The sequence below is a fragment of the Chiroxiphia lanceolata genome, chromosome Z, assembly GCF_009829145.1.
Source record: "Chiroxiphia lanceolata isolate bChiLan1 chromosome Z, bChiLan1.pri, whole genome shotgun sequence".
Lineage (NCBI taxonomy): Eukaryota > Metazoa > Chordata > Aves > Passeriformes > Pipridae > Chiroxiphia > Chiroxiphia lanceolata.
In genome coordinates, this window is record NC_045671.1 from 44,851,030 (window position 1) to 44,876,171 (window position 25,142).

At 40.9% G+C, this 25,142-nt stretch overlaps 1 protein-coding gene and 1 long non-coding RNA gene across 2 annotated transcripts in view; one reads left to right on the forward strand and one right to left on the reverse strand.

Annotated features, from left to right (window-relative positions):
* APC (APC regulator of WNT signaling pathway) overlaps positions 1-20,521 on the reverse strand; it is a 93,003-nt gene extending 72,482 nt beyond the window's left edge. Inside the window, exon 1 of the mRNA XM_032674741.1 lies at positions 20,170-20,521. The gene's annotated coding sequence lies outside the window, so the exon portion shown is untranslated. The remainder of the gene's footprint in view (positions 1-20,169) is intronic.
* Positions 20,522-20,582: 61 nt separating this feature from the next.
* LOC116780594 lies at positions 20,583-24,940 on the forward strand. Its single transcript, XR_004354527.1, has 3 exons — positions 20,583-20,675; positions 21,422-21,469; positions 24,885-24,940. It is a non-coding gene; the product is annotated as an uncharacterized LOC116780594 (long non-coding RNA).
* Positions 24,941-25,142: the final 202 nt, after the last annotated feature.

Sequence of the window (25,142 nt, forward strand, 5' to 3'; positions counted from 1 at the left end):
ACCATTAAAAGTCTATTAGAAGAATCAAATCTCTGCATGAACCCTATGTAAGATATCAAATCCCTGGGACAGAAAATTTTAGTATTGAAAAATATCAGTTCAGTTTCAATGTTCAAAAATATAACTACTTAGATTATTTTGTACAAGATCTCTGCAGTCTACCTAGCACAGCATTTTCAAGCAGTCAAATGGATATTTGAGTCCAGAAATGGAATTGGCAATATCTGTATAAAATGTTTGATGCAATCTATACACTGTTTCCCAACTTCCTACTGTATTTATAAAAATCCAGTTTGAGATCAAATAAAATTGTCACATAACTGTTTCCCCCCACTGCTAATTAGAACCTCTGAGCAGGTTAAGATCCACATATTTAAAAACATAAAGTACATTCCCCAAAATATCTATTTGCTTCATAGAAATCAAGACTACTACAACAGAAAATGCAAGAGATTTTCTGGTTTTAGGTAACTGGTTCATAAATGGGACAGTTCTCTCAGCCTTTACAACCTCACCCTCTGCAGCAATACCCTCCTCCCTAGGAGCTTTCCACTATTTAATGTATTTAAAGTGATTGATATTTCATTATAAGTCATTGAATGTGCACAGTGTTACCTACCTCAGAGATTCTGGGCAGGGAATGGTTGGGTAATGGGATAAAATGTCTCCCTGGTGCCAGGCACTATGGTTTGTATTACTCGCAAATTTGAAAAAGTGTTGCCTTCAGAACTTACTAATACAAGTTTTATGCATTGACTTATATCAAGATACATTTTTTGAAAGATGGTACAAACAGATTTAATCAACAAAATGACCTGAAAACATCTCACATCTGTTTTACATAGACAAAAGTTTCATCTCAACACGGGACTTGATGACATATTTTTGCAGCTGCTATACCCAAAGATTGTCTCGCGCCTTTCACCTTTATTTGGGAAAAAAAAAAATAAAAAAATCAATGAAGCTGAACATGCTCTTTGCTTCCTGTTTCCTTCAGTATTGTGACAGTACTTTCACTTCTCTCCCTACCACACAAGGACCATGTTCCCTCTGAGCCTTGCCCTTCCCATGTGACCAGGACCAGATAAAAGTTGTATATACACACTTGGGAATGCTCGCAACTTGTTCCCATCAGCATTAGCATCAGTGTTTTGACCATGAAGAACTACAGCCCTACTGCCTCCATCAGAATTCTCTCAGAAATGTTATTCCCCAATTATTTCTCCAATTATGGGAACTTCCAACTGTGAGCATTAGAAAGACCATCAGAAAAAGGATTCCTGATGATCAAGAACCTAAAGGATGACCTTTCTCATGCAGATGAAGAAAGAATGAAGAAAAGCACTGTCATTGTTCCCGGTGTATCATCCAGAACACATACAGTAATCCTACAAATATAAACAGGAATTTCCTGTAGTGAGAACTGAGAACCTTGTTCTTTTAAGATTTTCTATTATACTAATGTACTAAAATTCCACTTTTTTTCCCTAGAAGGTTGTGCTACCAGTTCCTGAGCCTGAGAAGATTTTTCCACAAGCAATGACAAGATCTGTCTTTCATAGGAGTCAATTAACTACCCCATAGTCATGTAACACAAGTTAAATGAGAAAAACAGAAAAATGCATGCTGTTTAGTTATTTCATAACTAAGTCAGTGGTACAGAAATACATCACTTGCTCTTTAAATCCTTTACTATTTAATGCTCTCTACTGTTTGCCAATTCCTTAGTTTTGTCCAGAAGTATTCTGCTCTCTGGGGCATCTCCCACTCATAATTTCTTCCTTCTCACTAAGTTTTTCCATCTGCATGCAGCTTTCTTGCTTCAAACTAAAGAAATGAAGGAGAAATACTGCTTCTCTCCTCACATCTGCTCACTCTAGTATGGAGCCACAGCCCAACTTGTACTATATTTTCGAAAAACAGTAAAGAAATAATGAAGAGAGTTTGTATAGAAAACCATTAATCCAATAAACTTCACCATCCATTCTTCTATCTCAGCCATATAATAAGCCCCACCTGGCACAACTTTGTTTCACATTACCCATGGTTTCCTCATCCTCTAATTAAGAACATCACAGTATCCTGGCACTGTATCAGTTCATTTCCTCTGCTGTAGCTCTCTCAGGTTTCTGAGGTAGTTTATTGTGTCTGTGTACTGTAATTTCCACTTCTTACTTCAGTGTTTTCTTTTCCTTGTAACCAGCTGTGTATTATATTTTCAACCTTCCTTTCATTTAACTTTCCTTTCCACATCCTCTTAAAACTGTGGCATGACATTTGTTAGGTCTCATTTCTAATGAACTTTAATTTAGATTACAGGTCTTCATCAGAAATATTTCTGTTCAAACATCAACCAAGTTGTTACTTAATCTGAGCCACCTGTAGGACATGAGCAGGTAGCAAGTCAAAGCAATGTTGTGCAGTACCTCAGGTGAAAGGTAACAGAAAAGTTCGACACATACCCTAATGAGCTCTTGTTTCCCCCCAGTAACTACAGATATCTTAATCTTACACAATATTAACATTGTGCATTAATTTTCACACTGTTTTCTGGGTTTTAAATGGAAAAACAATCCCATCCAAAAAGCTGTGTTGCAAAAATACAAAAAGAAGATAAACAAGCTAAAAAGGCAGAAAATAGAAATGGATGGTGCTTATTCAATCTGCTAAAGGGCTGGTGGACTTTTACAGGAATCTGGAAAGAAGATTTTAAAGATGTGACCTAGAAAATACTTATCATTTGTCTGTAACATACAGAAAGTAAGTTCAGTGCCCAGATAAAGAGTTGACTTTCAAGTACAGTTTATTTTAACCCACTGATGGGGTTGTGTTGGCATGTGCCTACCCACTCATACCAAACCTCCAGCAAAATAAAGGCTTATTCTGCAATTTTGAAAACCTGCAATTGCACCTTTTAACCCACCTGCAATTCTGTTTCAGTAAGCTATTAATGGTATTGAAGGCTGAACATCTTCCACGTAAAAGCCCTCGGTTAGCATAGCTCAGGGATTCTCTCGTGATTTTTTTTTTCAGAGGAAAAGCTTTTCCTAGAGAACTTTGTTCGTTAAATACATACTGCTCTTTTCCCCATTTGGGCCACAGAACAGAAAAATATTACACGTTTAGAGAAAGATTAAAAAAATGTTATATCTTCCAAAGTTTCTTGAGGGGTGCCAGGCTCTGGATCTGCCTGGTCTCCACTGGAGCTATGTCTTGTAAACAAAGCACATCTCAGACTATCTCCTTTAGTCTTGGCTCTGATATACCTTTTTCACCCAGGGCTGCAAGTCTGTCAGCAGCTCAGAGACTCAGGGTCAGATGCAGTAGAAGAAACTGAGCATATATAAGCTTTATAGTGAATCCAGGAGCATCCCAGAATTCCACACCACTCTGAAAAATGGAAGCTATATCGGTGGAATATTTACCTTTTTCTTCACAATCATCTTTTCAGTTCTCCCTTTGTTTGTTTTGAACCAAATGTTCTTAATGCAAGGACTGATTCCTTGTAAGCATTCTGACATTTTAGTAGCAATAAATCAGTTAAAAATCTATTTAGCTAAAGGTCATCAACATATTTTTGCCGATGATATTGAAAAGGAAGGAAGGGTAATTTTCATGGAATCCTGAAAGCAAAGGCCTTTTACAAAAAAGGTATACTAACACCATTCTCCAAGTCTTGTAAGATTAAAGAAATTCCAGCTAGAGGTAAGTTTCTCAAAGTCCACTGCATTAAGAAAGGCTGTGACAAGGTCTAGAAACACAAAGGTCTTGCTAAGTCATGGCTGTGAGTTCTCTCACCATAATTATAATCTGTTCAACACTTAAATTAAGGCCCAAGCCTCAGAGGCTCTTAGCTACAACAGGACATCTGTAGCAAATCAATCTAGAAAAACTGTCTTTTACAAGATAAATTGTTGGCAAGGAATCTGAGGATACATACATTATCCTCAGAAATATCAAAAAATTCCACATTACAGTACATAACAGTAATTACTCAGGAATTCGAAGAAGGACCACAAAAAAAATGTCTCTTTTTGTCAAGGCAGATTTATTCTATACGGCTTAAGGAGTACAACTCAGCTGTTTTAGCAAAAAGTGGCCTGTTTTTTATCACTGTGTATTGAAAATATTTTCAAGTGTCACAACTTTAAAGAGATTCATCAGTGCAGATCAGACAAACTGGAAATGAATTTCCTAACACTGGTGCGGTTCACCAAATCACAGAAGTTCAGCAGGAACTGAGTCCACAAGTTGAGACAAGGCATTTCAAGAAATACTGACTTTCACTGTTCTGCAGCCTCTGATATAAGAGTCCTACAACAATGCTGGGATCTACTCAAGGACTGAAATACAAGAAAGCTTGCAATTCATTTGATGCTGCGAGATTTAAACTGATTGCAATGTGCGCACACTCACATGTTGCAGTGATTATACTCAAGTCTCCCACCACTCAGATTTATCTGATTGCTTGATAAGGTTAAGAAAGTCCTGCAGCTCTTTTCTTGCAACCAAAACAGAACTTCAGCACTACTTGATTTCTGCGCACGCAGGGATGAGCTGCTGTGGGAGGCAGCACTCCTGAAGAAGGAAGAACATTAATCCATCCAAGCTGAAAACCAGGACAAGAATGGACTTGTACTCCCAGGTAGCACAACCCTCCAAGACACCTGGCCAGCATGCAGTTTTCCTCCTCACTGCCATTATTAATGACTGTGAATAATGATTCATGTCAGATTTTTCAGTTAGCTTTTGTTTTGGAGGCATTCTGACCCTCTTCAGCTTATTTAATCACCATAAAAATGCATCATTGGATGATTTGGGTCTCACTCTCTTAGGGAATTGTCACACAAGCCACACAATAGTGTATTGGTGGTACACTAGTTTTTTCCCCTTCTCTTTTGGCACACAGTTTAGTGATGTTTATTGAAAGTTAAAAATACACAGCCTCATTTCAAAATATGTGTTGCTGGAGTGGGTGCTAGGATTTCTGCTTTTTTGGGGGGGATTTTGAATGAATGACGTCTTTAAATCTTAATTTTGGCAGCACTAGTGAGGTTGAAAAAACTGCTTTCATTAGAGTTGGGATTGTTTTTATAAAAGTCTTAGAAGTCTAAAATGTTTTCAGATATTTTCTCCTAATAATGAAGGTTCAGCTTACTGAATAGCCAGTAAGGGACAAAAATTCAAGTATAAGCTGCCCTGTCCAGTGTTCAAGCAGCATGAATACTTTTTGAAATTGATCTACCTGCTCAGTAGAAAAGGAACGCAAATTTGAAATATTCATTATATGTCTAGACAAGCTGCTTCCAGTACCACACACATTTTTAGGAGTCACACAAAGCTGGCCTTTCTCTGGGCCATTCTTCATCTTGGAGATCAACATGCAGCTTCAAAGTAACAAAACCAGCATCTGAGACAGATACTACAGGAAACTTACCACTACCCAAGTTACTTCAGTATTGAGAAAAAGGAGTTGAAGGAAAGGACTCATAGTCATGCCCAGAACAAGTAAAGCATCAGTGGAGTAATGAGCAGAAAAAATGCATTTAAGTCTGTCAAAACCTGAGAAGCCAGAAGTTCCTTGATCTATACAGAGCACATATTTGAGCGCCAGCTTCCCTTCCCCAGCTTGGATCCAGGGCCACTAGCTACTCAAGACAACCAAAATACCTAAATTGCATGCATTAGACCTTAGAACCATATGATACAATTGCGTGATTAAAGTATACAATGTTGCAACTCCATTGACACACTCAGCTAAGAGATACAATTTAAAAAAAACTATCAGAGAGGAAAAACATCCTACTGATTACAGATGTATTTTACATCTCATATTCCAATCCCTACAGACAGGTCAAGAGATAACATTTTAAATAATCACAACCATATTTAGAAAAGCTTTCCATCAGTAAGTGTACTAGAAGAACACTTTCTTCTTCTAACACATAACCCAAATACTTCAATCTTAAATGAAAGGATTGTATTTTCAAAGATCCCCAATGCAAGTCAGCTAGAACACCAGCACTAACTAGCTGCAATTTAGGGAAAGTCATATTTGACACAGATACTCCTTCTCAGCATGGATTTGCATTTTATTGATCCATTACTCTTTTATAACTGCACATATTTTTAATCAAGTAGTGAATCCCTTACTAGAAATAATTTGTATTGTTTTAATGTTAAAACTCAAACCATTCAAGTTTAAAGTTTGCCTGGCACTGAGCTATCCCGAGTAAACTCTGGCAAGCAAACATAATACATTGTTTCTACACAAAAGAAAATTCCATACAAAGTAGTCTTGCAGGGAGACTTAGTGCCTGCAAATTAAGGTAAGCTGAGACCTCAAGAATTTTAAGCATTTCCTACAACATTAGAGGAGTTAATTTTGCAAGCTAATTAGCCCAGGTGGCAAGAGAAAAGCAGAAATCTTCTCAGTAGGTAACACTTGTTCTAACAAGGAAGAAACAACAGGAGAGATCCCATGCCATTGGCAAAATCCCTTCTGTCACATGAATAGAAAACCAAAGTCCTTCTCCAGAAGCACAACGGTCAGTAATTGAAATGTTCTCATTTAAGATTATGAATGAGTTGTTCCCTAGTCTTGCTCCTTTCTTCTTCTCCTTTTCCTGATTTTCTTTTTTTTTTTTTTTTTGGCACCAGACGTGTCCTAACACTTGGAAACTTCATGTGACATTCTCATCACAGCACTTGTTGATCGTGCTACAGCACACAGATGTGACTGAAATCACAGGGGCTTTCTGTTCTACACCTGGATGATATTTTCCCAGTGTTGCACCTTCTCTCTCCCAAAGAGTAAATGCTGGTGAGTGCTGGTAGAGAAACTCATGTCAGCCTTACTCCCCAGTTTCAGAGCTGGCAGTTTTCTACACCACAGAATGTGAGCAGTGCAATTACTTCAGCACAAAAATAACATCTTTTTACAGACTTGAAGTTTGGACTACACAAAGCAACTCTGAAGCTTACAGGTCTTATAGAGACTCCTGTAATGTAATTATATAATGCAGAATAGAGTCAAGAATGATGAGAAGCACTATCCATCAGTGATCTGAACTGGTGCAATAAACTTCAAAGAACATGAATCTAATAAAATACACAATTCTTCAAACAGGGGACTTGGTGGTAAACTGTCTGCATGAACAATTACTTGGTGATGTAAACAACTTGATCACTTGTAAGTCACTAGTTGGAAAATTTTCAAACAATAAACACCTGACTAAGAAATTAACAAATGAGTACCTTCCAAAGCTACCCATATTCAGAGCAGCTGAATTCTAAGGCAAGAATCAATACATTGTCAGAGAGCAAAAATAAAAATTAGCCATGGTAACACTAATATGTTGAAGGTAGATATTTTCCCAGTATTTTCCAAACAAGTTAAAACATTTTGAATTACGACCAGGCTTCGTCATTGCAATGAGTTTCAGGTCTTCCTTGCTGCATAAATACTACACTGTCACATGGACTCTTCAGTAGCTTTACATCATTCAAGGCACTATTTCACTCTTAAAAAAAAAAAGACCTGGACATCTTGCTGACAAGTAAAATTGAGAGAGTGATTTGGAACAGTATAAAGACAGTCATGTACAGACAACTACTCTTTCATGCAAACAAAGCAATACACAAATCCACTGGGTTTAGAGGAAGACAAGCTCTCTTTCTCCATTCAATTAATTCTTTTCAGCTTCCAGCACTTGAAACATTTTTTTGGAAAAAGCTTTATGAATCAAGTCTAGTTCTCAAGGTCTTAATGACATTTCGACATTTAATTAGCAAGCCATCACTTGGACTGGCATCTAAATCTTTTGTCAGAGACCTAATTCCATGCCAATTCAAACATCCCATTAGTCTTATATTAACTAACAAGAAGTCTCATAATATTCTGGCTACTTTGCACTGGCATGCATTGACACAACAGTGGATTCAGTCTAACTGAATGCAAGGACACAGATTTACAGTGTACATACATTAAACTAACAAGGATATTCTAAGACAAAAATATAATAGCCACATGTATGAACTGTGCACCAGCCATACTTTGTGCTTCCTGGTAGCCTGGATAAATTTTGACATTCAGGTTAAAAAAAAAATAAAATATTGATTGAATTATAACTATTTCATTGATTCTAAGCTGAGTCCTGTTCTTAAACCTTTCTGGAGCTCATTCTGAACCACATTTAGAGACATATGCTGGCATTTCTACCACAAGACATATTCAGTACACAGGGTTTTGTAAAAAGTCATTAACATATATAACAATACATAATAAGTAATAATAAGATGTATTTGGAACCAAAGAAGAAAAATCACAGCGGCAAATGCCCTTTTTCACCTTGTATCTCTTAATTTAGAGCTGTAGTTTTCACTGAAATAACAACAAAGGACAAAATGTAGAAAAATGCTAGAGCAAATGGCATAAATTCTGTAAGATTTTTTTCTTCCTTTTGTGGAAATTGGAATTTTACACAAGTTTGAGTCAGCACTCCACTAGACTGAGCTAAAACTAGAATCCTATACAACGAAAGGTTTGTAGTTGAACAGTTTGAATACCATGGAACAAAACCCTAATAGAGTGATTCTGCAGAAAGACAGGGTAGAAGGAAAACTGGTGCCAAGATTAAAGAAATAGATATAAAAGGGAATTGGGAAATATTCAGAGTTGTCCTCAATCTTGGTATTGATAAAGTCTGCAAACAAATTTTGTTACACTGTCTTATTAAAAAAAAAATCAATTTAGCTTTATGCTAAAAGCAACAATGTACAAGGAATATGGTCATATATTAGATTCTGCTAAGCTTGGAAATTCATGTATCTCAGCATTGCCTGCTGACAAGATCTTCTCAGCTGTGATTGGTGACAACTGTAGTGTCAAGGTTACTGGCACTGCAGCTTTCAGTCCTAAACTGCTGACAGGTAGGTTTTTGATGTCAAAAGTTAGTAAATTCTAATGTAATCAGCTTGCTTTTTTTTTATTGGTCTAGATCCTGATGTGTAGCAGTTGCTATATAACAATTATTTTTGTTGTATAGCACCTGCTGACAACCAACAATTTTACCCAAACTTCATTCCACATCCAAGTCTTTCCTGACTAATACAGAGTAATCAAGGAGACTTTATGTGAACCCTTGGATTGCAAGTTCCATAGGAAACGGCTTAAAAAGAGTAGAGAACTTAAATGTAGATCTTTCTGAGCAGAAAATACAGAAGTTACAAACAACCTCAGTGAGACCAGAAAGGTATTTAACTCCAGAAACCCCATTATTCAAGCCATGTACAGCATTTTCTTTGAAGAATGCCTAATTCAAGTACCTGTACACCCCCCAAAATCATCATGGCCAGGCTTCGCGAATGAAGATTTGGGAAGGGCTGTACCCACACTTGTTACAAGTGCGCTGGTGGCTAAAAAGGCCAATACGAGATAAACAAGTCCAGTTGCAAAAGGCACAGCAGAAAGACTCCTTAGGTGGTATATTCTGCAAGGCACGATTCTTTCTGCGTTGTCTTTTCTCCTCAAGAGTGATCCTGCGTGCTTTCTCAAAAGCATCAGCAGCGTTATAGATGGTGTGTCTCCAGACCTCCCAACTGGAGGCCAGAGTAGACCAGTTATGTTGATCAATATGGCCAAGGCTGAGATGTTGTTTCAGGGAGTCCTTGTATCTTCTCTTCAGGGCTCCTCTCTTGCAGCAGCCAGTGGCAAGTTCACCATAAAGCAAGATCTTAGGGATCCTTCATCCTTGAGATGTGTCCTGCCCAACGCAGCTGTGTTCTCAGCAACATGGCTTCAATACTTGTGACTGCTGCTTGTTCTAGTACAGATGTATTGGTCACATAATCTGACCAGTGGATGTTTAGGATTGTACGGAGGCAGCGTTGATAGAAGCGTTCTAGGAGACACAGGTGATGGTGGTAAATGACCCATGATTCAGATCCATATAAAAGAGTAGACAGCACTATGGCTTTGTAAACACTGATCTTGGTGCTTTTCTTCAAGTGTTTATTTCACCAAACTCTTTTATGAAGCTTTCTAAAGGCACTATATGCCTTTGCATATCCTGTTGTCTATCTCTCCATCAATATTACCATCCAAGGAGATGAGGCTACCTAGGTAATTAAACTGCTGGACTGATTTGAGCTCTGATTCACCAATGGTGATATGAGGATGATGAAGACTTCCTGAGGTGCTGGTTGATAGAGAACTTCTGTCTTCTTCAAGCTGATTTCCAGCCCAAAAAGCTCAGCAGCCTCAGCAAAGCAGGATGTTAAACGCTGCAGAGCTGCTTCTGTGTGGGCGACAAGGGCAGCGTCATCAGCATAAAGCAGCTTCCGGACAAGATGGTTTAAGGTCTTGGTGTGGGCCTTCAGTCGCCTTAGGTTGAAAAGGCTTCCACCAGTACGATACTGAATGTAGATACCATCCTGATCCTTGAGGTCTGCCGTGGCCCTTTGGAGCATCATGCTGAAAAAGATTGTGAATAGGGTTGGTGCAAGAATGCAGCCTTGTTTCACACCACTGATTATTAGAAAGGGCTCAGAAAGTGCATTGCCATATCTGACTTGGCCGTGCTGATCCTCGTGGAGTGAGATGATCATTTTAAGGAACTTGGGGGGACAACCTAAACGTTCCAAAATCTGCTATAGACCTTTTCTGCTCACAGTATCAAAAGCCTTGTTGAGGTCGACAAAGGTTACATAGAGACCTTTGTTCTGTTCCTTACATTTCTCTTGCAGTTGTCTGAGAACAAACCCCCCAACATAGCTGAATTCTAAGAAACACAATGCCCACCAAATACACATGCCCACCACAAAAAAAAAAACTATTGAGTTTAAAAAAGAGTTGTGTCCTGCATCTCTTCTGCTACAGTAGAAGAAGCACAGTTACTCAGCCCTTTACAGTCTGTGCTCTGCATACCACAAATGGGAATTTCTCACTCCAGGAACTCCTCAATGTGTGGATAAGAGAACTCCTTCCTTGGGGCAGGCATTATGGGCACTGGAAGGGCATTGGTACAGGCCTGAAAGTACAAACTTTTCTTTCAGAATGAAAGCTGATTCCTCTTTGTCACGAAAATGAAGTGTCTACTCATGTATTTGAAGCTTTTACTGAACAGCAAAATGATAAGATGGCCAGCATTTTCAATGAAATAGGCAAGTTGCTACAGAATACTAAAATTGCAACCAGGAACTATGTCAACTACAGGAAAGGTACTTTTTACTAAATAGGAAAGAGCAGTGCAAAGGTCAGCCACTTGGACCCTTAAAAGCCATTAAGTAGAGTTCTGACAATGCTTCAAAGCTTTGGGAACTACAACTCAGCATTTAATTGCATGAAAATTTCATAAATGAAGGCATGCCAAATTTCTGGTCCTAAGAACAACCTTAATTTTTACTGAATAGTAAAGACCAACACAACTAGCCATCAAGATCAATGTCAATACCAAAGGACTTTGCAACACAAAAAAATATTTTCCATTATATTTTTAAAACACATCAAGTATTAGGATGGTGTTTTGGAAACAAGTAACCACGGTAAAGAGATATATAATCTGAGCAACACAAACCAAGACAGGCAGTAGTGGCATGACACAAAGATGTCAGCAACTTGAGACAAAGTGGAAGTTCTTTGCAAGACTTGCATGTGAATTTAGAACCATAAACAGAGCACTATGACCTGTGTCCAAATGGAACAGCTGAGGAACTCAGTATTTTTGTTCAGATACTGTACACACAAAACACAACTTAGGAAGAGTAAGAGCTTGCTTGATCAAACTATGCACTCCATTTAGAAAAGAAATGTCTTGTTTCACAGTTTGATGAAGCTGAGCCTGTTCCAAAGGATGTTACACATACACAAAGCAATGGAGGCAACTGCTGATGACTAAGATGACAATTAACATGCTGCAGTTAAAAAAATCTTGCACTTTCCAACAACCTCTTTTCAGATGGTTCAAGCAGGCAAGGAATGCATTGCACTATTAAACTAAATCAAAGATAAGTCAGGTGATTTTTACTCCAGATTTTGATTAGCATAGAATTATTTTAAATGTTTCAATTATCAATGATAACTATTCCAGGACAATACTGTTACCATGTCTGAAATAAATTACACTTCTAAAAAAATTAGGAACTAAAAGAGTGTACTCTCCAAGCTACTAAATTCCAACGACCCCAAGTAGGTATCAATATGGTAAACTACTTTCCCACCACATCCTTCACATGCTCTCAAACATACCCAAAGAAAGGTTCATTAACGTTAAGTACACAGAAGGACTTTTCAGAATGTATGTTTGGTACACAAATAGTTTGTACATAAAAAATAGTACCTACTATCTAAGAAAAAAAATATTATCCTCTTGCATAACAAAGAGCCCACATACATGTGAAAAGAGCCATTTCAATAAGGAGTCCTCCTGTAATAGCACAAACTACTGCTTTTTAACAGACTGTGTAAGTCTGATCTTCAGACCTATGCTGCAAGGAATAACTAAACCTCCTGCTCTTCCCTGCAAACAAAAGCACCAAAATACAGATCGAGCTATACACTTACCTCAATTTTAACTTGCTCTGCAGCACACTCCTTTGTGTAGTTACATGATGTAATTAAGAGAAAAAAAGGAGTGGCATGAAAAGCAATATTACTTTCAAACTCCACTACTTGGAAAATCAATAATTTCTGAGAACAGAGACCAGCTGCAGGCAAGAACTTTATACCCACAGTGAGTAAAAGCTACCTGTTAGAAAAAAGTCTACAACTCTATCCCAGTGGAGAAGGACACAAAATTATTACAAACAATACTTATGAAAAACTATTAATTAAAATGTCCCAAAACAAGAAACACTCATCACAACAAAAATCTCTGCACACTATATGCCATATTTTTTTGTTTTAAACAAACACCAAAATCTCCAGGAAATTATTCCCACACAAGGCAACATTACATATAATGAATAGGTTGGACAAATTCCTCATAATAATTCCAAGATAGCAACACTCTGCTCCTATTAGTCTGAAGTCCCCTGTTTCTCCAGGGACAACACAAGCAGCAACATGGATACAAGTCTGTTCTGCTGTATAAACCTGAACATAAAGTGTGTGACCAAAGGTGTTCACAGAACTTTTGCACAAAGAAACACTTGCAGAAATAAACTAGTGGGTAATTTCCTCTGCAGCTGTGGGGACACATTTAGTGTTACAATACTTATTATCTTCACCATTCCGTTTGAATGTCATTTGTTGTTTATATACTCAGATTTGCAGTCTGTATCTCGTTTTTATTCACACTCTTACCTTTCCGTATTCCTAAAAAAAGAGTTAAAAAGTAATACAATCCAAAACCCAAACAATTCAATTATCAAGAGACAAACCAAAATAAGGATCAGGAATCTACTACAGCATACTACAGTGACAGCTCTAAGTTCTATCCTGCCATGCTTACTCAGGCATGCAAATACTTTTTTTAGAATCATGGAGTTGTTTAGTTTGGAAAAGATCTTTAAGATCATCAACACCAATAACACTGCCAAATCCATGCCCCTAAGTGCCACAACTAAATGTCTTTTAAATACCTCAAGGGATTTAAGAGAGATCACTTTTTTATCACTTTGTGACACTCAACCACTTCCCTTGGTAGCCTGTTCCAATGCTTGACAACCCTTTTGGCAAAGAAATTTTACCTGATAGCCAGACTAAGACTCCCCCCATGAAACTTGAGACTATTTCCTCTTGTTCCATCACTTGTTACTTGGCTGAAAGAGACTGACTCCCATCTGGCTGGAATCTCCTGTCAGGTAGTTGTAGAGAGTGATACAGTCCCCATGAGCCTCCTTTTCTCCAGGCTAAACACCCCCAGCTCCCTCAACTGCTTCTCACAGGACTTGTGTTTCAGACCCTTCCCCAGCTCCGTTGCCCTTCTCTGGACTTGTTTCAGCAGCTCGGTGTCTTTCCTGCAATGAGGGACTCACAACTGAGCACAACTCAAGGTGTGGCCTCACTAGGGCCCAGTACAGGGGGAGAATCACTTCCCTGGTCCTGCAGGCCACACTACTGCTGCTCCAAGCTGGGATGCCACTGGTTTTCTTAGACACTTGGGCACACTCTGGGCTGCTGTCGACCAGCACCCCCTGGTCCTTTTCTGCTGGGCTGGTTTTCAGCCCCTCTGCCCCCAGCCTGTAGTGCTGCAGGGGGTTGTTGTGACTTGGCACTTGATCTTGTTGAACCTCATACCATTGGCCCCAACCCACCAATCCAGTCTGTCCTGATCCCTCTGCAAATCTTTCCTGTGCTCAGGCAGATCAACATTTCTGCCCAAGTTGGTGTTGTGTGCAAACTGACTGAGGGAACACTTGATCATCTTGTCACTAAAGACAGACATAAAACAGGACTGGCCAACACTGAGTCCTGGGGAACCTCACTCGTGACCAGCCCCAGCTGTATGTAACTCCATTCACCACAAGTTCCTGGGCCTGGATGTCCAGATTTTTACCCAGTGAACACTGCATGTGTCTAAGTCATGAGTAGCCAACTTCTCCAGGATAATGCTGTGGGAAACAGTGCCAAGAGCTCTACTAAGGTTTAGGTAGACAATACTCACAGCCTTTCCCTTATCCACCAAGCCGGTCACCTTGTCATAGAAGACCAGGTTGATCAACCAGGACCTGCCTTTTGTAAACCCAAGCTGGGTTTAGGATGACACAGAATGGCACTCAACACAAATCCCAGGCACTGAGGTCAGGGTGACTGTGATGGATGAAAAGACCGAATGGGAGAGATATGTTGCCTGGAAAAGCATTAATGGGATCTAAATGGACTTGTTACTGACTGGACAATCCACCCAGCAGACTGACAGCTTTTCCCCAGTTTATTGTTGTGTACTTATGAATTCTTATGCACCCCAGTTTATTGTTAAATTTTATGAATCCTGCTGTACCTCCATATTGTCCCCATTTCTCCCTCAGACTTTCCCTTCGAAAGTTGTTTGTCCCTGTTCTCCCCTGCTTTCCCGCTCCTCTGCCACTGATTGGCTGTAGTTACCACAGTGCAGGGAGAGCTACCATTGGCCAGTTCCCTCAGAGACCAGGAGTTCCACCCACCTTTCCCCTGTCCCCCTATCACATTTCTCCCTGAGCTGTCAATCTCTTGCGCCTCCCCGGGTTGGAATCCGCCCTTCAAACCTCGTTTATTTAAACCCTTGTACCCCCTGAATAAACCGGCATTGCTGCACACCCTTCAACTGTGCCAAGAACCCTTTTTGCAGTGCCCGGTCCCATCCCCCTTACCACGCGGACCGTGGCAGGTGACAGACCTGAATTAGAAGTTACCTCATATCTACACAAGGAGTCCACAATCCAAATACAAACTACAGTACAGCCTATAACAAAACAACCCAGAGGGGGCTGCAGGAAAATGCTTCTCATTGATCAACTGAATTTCAACTTACAGTATGTAAAAATACTTGAAATCTTATTCCAAGAAATAGAAAAGTACAACCAAGTCATATATTGAGTTTTAAGACTCAATTCCCTTAAAATCGAAAAAACAATGAGACAAAGCAAGCATGTTTGAGTAATATAACTAAATTTCTGTATAAAATGTGTTAAATTGGAATTTTTAACACCATTCTGTAAGAAAAACTATTGCTTAGTTCTAAAGAGATTCTTGTCTCAGGCCATTTAAATGGAAGAACAGCAGCAATGTGGGCTCTCCATAGCAGGGGTTTCAAAGAAGAGAAAAAGCTCATGTGATCCTGAGAACCTTTTTCCATTAATAAAGGGAAAGCCAACTCACACAATTTATGCTTTCATGATTTCTTTGCACTCTTGTCACACAATGAGAAGTCCTAGTTTCCTTCCAGTTCCCTCCACATGCCAGTTACTACAAAAAAGGCCAATCTACTAACAGCCAAACTCAGTTTTGTGAAACTCAGCACCTTTCAGAATCTCTTTAAAGCAACCAAAAATCATACCATTAACTGCACAAATAAGAAAGTTTTTTATTGATTTCCAGAAAAAAATACACAATTTTCACTCAAAGAATTTAACCTATATGTGAAAAGCTAAGCCTTAAGTAGTGTTTTCCTATGTCATCAGAATTCTATTAGAGGGTAAGAATATAAAGTTCATCTCTTCAAAAAAATCACAGCATTAAGAAAGGCATCATTACACTATATCACACATCCTCAATTCTTTTTATTTTGAAAATTAAGTTTGCATGAATAAGGTCTCTTTTTCCATTAGAGATTAATATTTTATCAATTTGTGGTTAAAATGCACCCTTGAAGAATAACACTACACTTATGAAAGACATATCAAAATGCTATTGATACTTAAACTTCAGTGTTTTAGTTTAACACTTCCATAGAGAAATCAAATTACTTGTTCTCCTAATACAACTGTATTTACTTATTTAGAAGATATTCTTGTCTACTGAATTTTATTTCTCACCTTCTGAAAATCCACATGGAAGTAATGGCAAAATGAATTCTCTCTGATCTTAAAAAGCATTCATTTTTTTTAAATTTCTTATTTCCACTAGTGATGACTAACACTAAAGCAATCATTTCTTATTAAAGACACAAATGAATATACTCATGAATCCAACTTATCTTCGGCAGTCAGTTCAAATTAGCATATACTATCTTTGTAACCATGACCAGCAAGCAGTATCAGAGGTACTGCTACAACAGCATATGGAGACAAGAAAACCAAGCAAGTATTAATCTCTTTAACCTTTCTGGCAACTACCTACCTCTCCTATAACCTTCACTGACACACGTCACATACAGATGTGCAATACTGAGCAAATGCTTAATGCCTTGTAGCTTGATCACCCAGCTACAACTGATCTCACTGGATGCAAACCTCCAACTAAAACTGAATGGCAATCACCCAATAACTCATGTTCTACACGAGCAAAGCATGACTTGCCATTGAAATCACCATCACAGTTTATTCAAACACTGTTTTAACAAAGTAATACTTGTAATCACAACTGAAGTTGATTAGGATCAAAATTCCAATAGTGGGAGGTATCAAAACATTATAAATCGGGTATGTTAATCTGAAGGGTGTCAAATTCATGACTCTAAGGTAGAAGTGGTTTTGCTTTGCTAACGCTGGTAATAAATGAATGATGAAAATATAAGCTTTAACAGCAAACAATTAGAAGATCCATTTAAATATCAGCTACAACTACTTTCCAGTTGAGTCCACATACATTCATTCAGTACTCTTAGTTCATGCATTTTTTAAAATTACAGTGGAAGGTTCACTGAATAAACTTCAGTCACCATAAAATAATCTTGATAAAACTTTTTTCTTTTAACATTCATAATATTGATACTCTCATTAAAACATCAAAACAGCCTGTTTTATTCACCAAGCTGTCTACTTTACTTCAGTCAATTAAATAATTGCTTATTTCAGCACAAATGAAGTCACTAACCACAAGTTACTAAAATCATACCTGAAAACAGAGTAACTTGATATTAAAAAAAGATATTGCCTCCTACTGTTCAAATTACACTGAGACAACTCAATGGAGAATATGAGGCACAACAAAAACCCATAGTTTTTTGAAATCAAAGTTTCAGATTGTGTCAGAGAAGATCACAGAATTAATGGACTTCTACTGTATAATCCTATGAAACAACTTTTAAAGCATAGTTTGAAAGCAGAAACAAGATGCACACTATCCAAAATTAGTGCTGTGCTTTCACTTGCCACTCACAAAAGGGTCAAGTCGGAAGGAACCACAGTGGCTCAGCTGGTCCAAGCCCTCTGCCCTAACAGGGTCACCCTAGAGCACACAGTGCTGGATTGCACCCAGATAGTTCTAGAATATCTCCAGAGAGTGAAACTCCACATCCTCTCTGGGCAATCTCTTCAGTGCTCAGTCACCTACACAATAAGGAAGTTCTTCCTCATGTTCAGGTGGAACTTCCTGGGCATCAGTTTCTGCTGTTCCCTCTTGTCCTGTTGCTTGGCACCACAGAGCAGAGCCTGGTCCATCCTCTGACCCCTCTCTGCAGACACTGACAGATATTCGTAAGATTCTTTCAGAGTCTTTTCTCCAGACTAAACAGGCCCCACTCCCTCATCCTCTCCTCTATGGTAATTCATGCACTCATAATAATTCAGAATAGCTTGCTAATATTTCTAAAAGCACAAATACAGCACCTGTGTGAACAATTCTTTATTGTTACTGAGCTGTTTGAAACAAACACGAGAAGTTAGCTAAAAAAAAACAACTCAACCTGTTTTACTTGTACACAAAGAAGGAACTTTCAGAGTTTAGCCAAAATGAAGTCAGCCAAATCACAACTTCCTTTCTTGATCATTACAGGATTTTTAGGAAGCTTTATTGTTAACTAAGCTGTTTAGTTTTAAATACAATCATAGGGAGATATAAATTCCTTACTCTAGAGGTTATCTAGATATAAAAGATACCAGAAATAACCTAGAATTATTTATTGAAAGTAAATATACACATACACACAAATACATATACATATTATGGAAAGCATAGACAAGGTGCTGTAAATACAAAATGGAGGTGTTTGTTAGGGCCAACAGCTACTAGTTCAGCATTAATACAAACCAAAACAGTATCACAAACTCTCTGCATAAGCGACATAGCACACTGTTGAGGGTATTCGTTGTACACTTAAAACACCCCTGTAGTTGTGATGCCAGTTACTTGAGGAACATTTGGTGCAAAACATGCCCAGATACCAAAATTTGACATATCTGAGTGTGGATTTCATTGTATGGAAGATATGCACAAATAAGACAGACTGTAAAACATGTTTTATGCTCAACAGAGTTTCCTACTGTATTACTTAGAAATAAAAAAAAATTAAGTAACTATATTACCATGTGCATTTTCACAACTTTTTGTTTTGGTTTTTCCTTTATGCAACCAAGTATATATACCTTTTACCAATTTTTTTAATACTCTTTTGACTCCTAAAGCATCCAAGGAGAGCAAGGTCTTTGTCACTGGACAGAACTATGCTATAAATAGTCTTCATTGTAACGAAAGGAAAAAAAAAACATATCAAGGATGTTGAAGCTGAAGCATAACAATGACCTCATGACATTCACTTTAAGGTTAATATTTCTTGAGTGTTTAGGATTGGATGAACCCATCTGGCATACAATTCTATTCAAAGCCAGTTTAAAAATATTAGATTACTGCACCTGGATAGGAAAAAAAGGTCAGTTTCTCTGCATTGCCATTAATGACTCAATCTCACTTAACTCTTGCCATAGCTTTAACTTACCAAAATGTCAGCAATATTCCTGAAGAAAAGCTTTCAAACCTGTGCTTCTCCACTGGTACACAGAAACACCTCCTCTCATTCAATCAGTAGTTAGTAGAAACAAGTACATGAAAACACATTCTGCAGAAACTTATTTTATTTTTTTTCAGAAAGTTAAAAGTTTCTGTGACAGTTTTACCAAAAGGCTTGTCTTCAGGTCACAACCATCATATTGTTTATAGTTGGCGGGGGGTGTGGGGGGGGTGTGGATGGAGGGGCACGGACAGACGAGGGAGGACACATGCAAGGCAATAGTAAACAAACAGAGTCAGATACTTCAGTACACCTGCATCTTCATTTCTCTGCAGTTAACTCAATGAAGCTGACATTTACAGAAATCTGAATTATTTTGCTCTACATCTAACCACTTCTGAAGCTGTGAATGGCAACGAAGACTAAAATTACTACAGGAACCGAGGCTGCCGTCACAGACACCTGTACACATGCACCCCTCGTCGCAGGTGGTCAGAGAGGGCACATAACAGAAAACAAGCCCTGCTAACAGAGAGTTTCGAGGTTAATAAGTTGCTTAACAGTTTTTTAACTGAGGGTTTTCCACGTAAAGGCCCTTAAACATCTTCTCGCAGAGGACAGCGGCTCAGCTCTTCCTAAGACGCAGCCTTCACGCTCCAGTGGCATTTCAGCTACCGAGCAGCCGAATGCTTTCCAGCACGTTTTGAGGAACCAAACCACTAAGTGACGCCGAATCACATTTGTGCCACCACTAATAAATAAATAAACTCGTGAACGAGAGCAGCACTATGGGCTTTGGATGACCCGCACCGGGCCGGGCGGGGACAGCGCCCTCAGGGCTCAGCCCGGTCCCGGAACTCACCTGTGCGCCTTCCTCTGCCCCCGCCAGCGCTGCCGCGGCTCCTCCGCCTCCTCCGCCGGGCCGCCGAGCTGCGCCCCGTCCCCGGGGCAGTGAGGGGGCCGTGAGGGGCGAGGGGCGCCCGCGCATACGGGGCAGTCGCGCTCCCTCCTCACCGCCTCCCTGCCCCGGCTCCCCGGCTCCTCATCCCCGCTACGGGGCACCCCCGGCTTCCTCGTCCTCTCCCTCCCCGCTGCCCGGCACCTGCCTCCCCTCAGCCGCGTCGGCGCCGAAACCGCGTCTCCCTCCAACCCTGCCCGCCCCGTCCCTCACTCGCTGCCCCCGGCCGGTCCCCCCGCCACCGCCATCTTTTCCGGGAGGGGAGAGGGGCGCGCACGCGCAGCCGCGGCGAACAGGGGCCTGGAGCGGCGGCCGCGCGCAGGCGCGGGGACGCGCCTCACCCCACCCTGGGATTGCGCACCTGAGGGGGCACGGTGGGCCCGGCCCTGAAATGGAGTGGGTTAGTCGAGGTTGGTCGCCTACCTTTGTCCGTGAGGTTTGCCATAAGTGGTTCAGCTCCACAAGTGAGCGACGTCAGCCTCGCTGGTTTCTCCCTCTCCAGACGGGCTCTGGCGTGGCCTGAGTGGGCAGCGGTGCTGTGGTGGCCACCTCCCAGCCACGAGGATGGTTCCTTAGTGATTCCACAGTTTGGCAGCTGAGGTCCCTCATCACTTGTGGCTAAATGTCGCCTGCTTTTTGGGTGACTTGCTCCACTTCCAGACATCATGCTTACACACCCTGTTTAGGGTTCACTTTCACTTTCCTGTTTAAGCTCCTATTCCCTATAATGTTACTTCATTTTGATACAGATCCCCTGTCCTCCTTGGTGTGAAGCAGATGTGGAGTCATGAACTCCCAGCACCCCCAACTGCAGCCTGGAGCACACAACTCTTTTGAGTTTCTCTGTGCTACCTTTGCCACCCTTGGCCACCACCTCTCACCGCTCCACAGTTTAGACTTTTGTTAATAAGATATTTCATGGGTTTTGTAACTACCTTCTTTCCTTTGATGTGTGTAAGGGCCTTTTTACTACCAGTCTGAGCATCCTTTACAAGGTGTTCTTCAAATTCTCTTTCCGTTTTCATTTCCTGCTTTGATATGACCTGCAGTGTTTTACAGGTTTCTGCTCTCTTTATTTTGGCACAGATGAGTTCTGCCCTCTCATTAATGTCAAAGGAATTTCCTTGCCAAACCCTCTCCCATTTCTCTTGGACAGAGATCCTGCTAGAGTCTGTCACAGGAAGCTGTCAAACCACAAGTGTTTGTGAGTGCTAACACATATTTAGGGAAGTTGCTACATACTGATAAATAGCTGAGTCTGTGCATTTTATGTTTTGATATTGTTCATACTGCTTGTTTTAGTAATGAAATTTTCCTGGAGTTTGAATATAGTTTTTAATTGAAATTTCTGTCATTGCTGTGTCTTGATTATCTGTGTTTACTTCAAGTGTGATAAAATTGTATCCTACAAACCGTGACCAGGAATAGCTAAATACAATCTGATACAAATTTGACTGATATTATGAAAATGGGCACCGTGAACATATATGGAAGAAATTCTTTACTGAGAGGGTTTGAGGCTCTGGCACAGGTTGCCCAGAGAAGTTGTGGATGTCCCATCCCTGCAAGTGCTCAAGGCCAGGCTGGATGGGGCTCTAAGCAGACGAGTCTAGTGGGAAGTGTCCCTGCCTATGGCATAGGGGTTGGAACTGGATAGTCTTTATAAGGTCCCTTCCAACCAAAACCATTCAATGATTCTATAAGGTTAGCTGTTCCAAATGTTATCTTTTACAATCATATGATATATCACACTGATTATGGCTTTTTGAAAGACAATTGTTCTCGGTAATATTTTTGTAAGTTCAATCACCTTTAGTTTCCCCAGCATATTGCCTAAAACCTGAAGGGTGAGAACAACAATAATTTTGTATTCTAAGGAGTTTGGATTAAATCAGAGAATGTTCACCTATGTGACAGCCTAAATAAAGACAATTTTTAATGTCTCTGTGGTGCACACAGTAACCTTCCACTTCATAAAAAGAGAAGCCTTCAAAATTTCTTGAATTCAATTCATAAGAATCTGTCTTCAGATTTCCTCCTGACTAATGTAGTAGCCTTCTATAATGGAGTAGCTGTATCAGTGGACAAAGGAAGAGCTATGGATGTCAACTACCTGGGCTTCTGAATCACAGAATCATAGAGTCATAAAATCAGCCAGGTTGGAAAGGACCTCTGAGAACATCAAGTCCAACCCTTGGTCCACTACCACTGTGGTTACTAGACCATGGCACTGAGTGCCCCATCCAGTCTCATCTTAAAAACCTCCAGGGATGAAGAATCCGCCACTTCCCTGGGCAGCCCATTCCAATGCCTGATTACCCTCTCTGTAAAGAATTTCATCCTAATATCCAACCTAAACCTCCCCTGGCAGAGCTTAAGACCATGCCCTCTTGTCTTACTGATAGTTGCCTGGGAGAAGAGACCAACCCCCACCTGCCTACAACCTCCTTTCAGGGAGTTGTAGAGAGTGAGGAGGTCTCCCCTGAGCCTCCTCTTCTCCAGGCTGAACAGCCCCAGCTCCCTCAGCCTCTCCTCACAGGACTTGTGCTCCAGTCCCTTCACCAGCGTCATTGCTCTTTTCTGGACCTGCTCCAGCACCTCAATATCCTTCCTGAACTGAGGGGCCCGGAACTGGACACAGTACTCCAGGTGTGGCCTCTCCAGTGCTAAGTTCAGGGGAAGAATCACTTCCCTGGTCCTGCTGGCCACACTGTTCCTGATCCAGGCCAGGATGCCATTGGCCTTCTTGGCCATCTGGGCACACTGCTGGCTCATGTTCAGCTTCCTGTCAATCCAAACTGCCAGGTCCCTCTCTGCCTGGCTGCTCTCCAGCCACTCTGTGCCCAGCCTGTAGCGCTGCAGGGGGTTGTTGTGGCCAAAGTGCAGGACCCGGCACTTGGCCTTGTTGAACCTCATCCTGTTGGAATCAGCCTGACTCTCCAGCTTCCCAAGTCCCTCTGCAGAGCCCTCCTGCCTTCCAGCTGATCGACACTCGCCCCCAACTTGGTGTCATCTGCAAATTTGCTAATGGTGGACTCAATTCCCTCTTCTAAATTATCAATAAAGATATTAAACAGGACTGGGCCCAACACTGATCCCTGGGGGACACCACTAGTGACCGGCACCAAGTGGATGCAGCACCGTTCACCTCCACTCTCTGGGCCCGGCCATCAGCCAGTTCTTAACCCAGCAGAGAGTGCCCCTGTCTAAGCCATGGGCTGCAGCTTTTTCAGGAGAATGCTGTGGGAGATGGTGTCAAAGGCTTTGCTGAAGACCAGGTAGACACATCCACAGTCTTCCCCTCATCCACCAGGCAGGTCACCTGATCGTAAAAGGAGATCACGGTCAGAGAGGACCTGCCCCTCCTAAACCCGTACTGGCTGGGTCTGATCCCTTGTCCATCCTGTAGGTGTTGTATGATTGCACTTAGGATGATCTGCTCAATAACCTTGCCAGGCACTGAGGTCAGGCTGACAGGCCTGTAGTTTCCCCGTCCTCCTTTTTGTGGATTGGCGTGACATTCGCCAACTTCCAATCATCTGGGACCTCCCCAGTGAGCCAGGACTGTTGGTAGATGATGGAGAGCAGCTTGGCAAGCTCTTCCTCCAGCTCCCTCATCACCCTAGGATGGATCCCATGTGGTTCCATAAACTTGTGAGGATCCAAGTGGCTAAGCAGGTCGTAACTGTTTCTTCCTGGATTACAAGGGGGCATTCAGCTTCTTCTCTCTTTCTGCAAGCTCCAGAAGCCAGCTGTCCTCAGGACGTGTCTTACTGTTGAAAACTGAGGTAAAGAAGGTGTTAAACACCTCAGCCTTTTCCTCATCTTTGACAGTTATGTTCCTGCCCATGTCCAATAAACAATGTTTTCCTTGTCCGTCCTTTTGCTATTGATGTATCTGTAGAAAGAGTTTTTGTTATCCCTAACAGAAGTGGCAAGCCCTTGGTACAGTCCCAGCATAGGAAAGACATCAAGCTGTTGAAGTGAGTCCAGAGAAGGGCTATGGAAATGGTCAGAGGGCTGATAATGAAAGGCTGAGGGAGTTGTGGTTGCTCAGCCTGGAGAGACCTTATCCAAACAGCTTCAGGAAAATGAAACTACAGGAGTGGCCATTTACAACTTGCAATCCCTTGGTTCCTTGAGGTAATAAAGTGAACAAATGCCTTAGACTATGAGCTGTACCTTTGTGCTGAAGTGCAGCACAGAACTATTGCCACATGAATAAAGTAGGGACTGTATCTGCCCCAGCAGTGTGACCCTGCTCAGGGGTTTGCTGAGAGCATTTCAAGCAGCAGCTGCGGCACTTTGCAGCTACAGCTCCTCCCTAGCCCCTGTGGCTGAACACCTGCTAATGAAGAAAGAAACTTCGGCTTTTACACCATCTGCCTCAATTAAAAACGAGAGCAAGTCACTGTATTAGACTCTCTAGCTTGACTGCCTCATAGAGGACAAACATGTACAAGAGAGGTGGAAAAACAATAAATAGTTATGATTCTCAAGGGACCTGAATTTTGGCATAAGGAAGCATGTGCTATCAGAAGTCGGTAGGAATTTGCCCTGGCTGTGACCTCTCCTTTCCCTCCCATTGTGCCTTCTGCTGCTGTGACTACCCGTTCCAGAAGTAAACACAGGACTTGCCTGTGTGCCTGCTGGGGAATTCACTGAATGAGGGTGAGTAGTATACCATGGTAGCATAAAAGTAGTGGACTAGAATATGTTTCTTGAAATAGTCTTTGAAATAATCTACTTTCTTGTCTTTTCAGCTGCCTGGCCAGTCAGTCACCTGAAGATTGTTACAATTTATACTTTAGTTTTTCAGAGTATGTTTAGATCATGATCAGATTAGTATTCCATTGCACTAATGTTTGACACCTGTA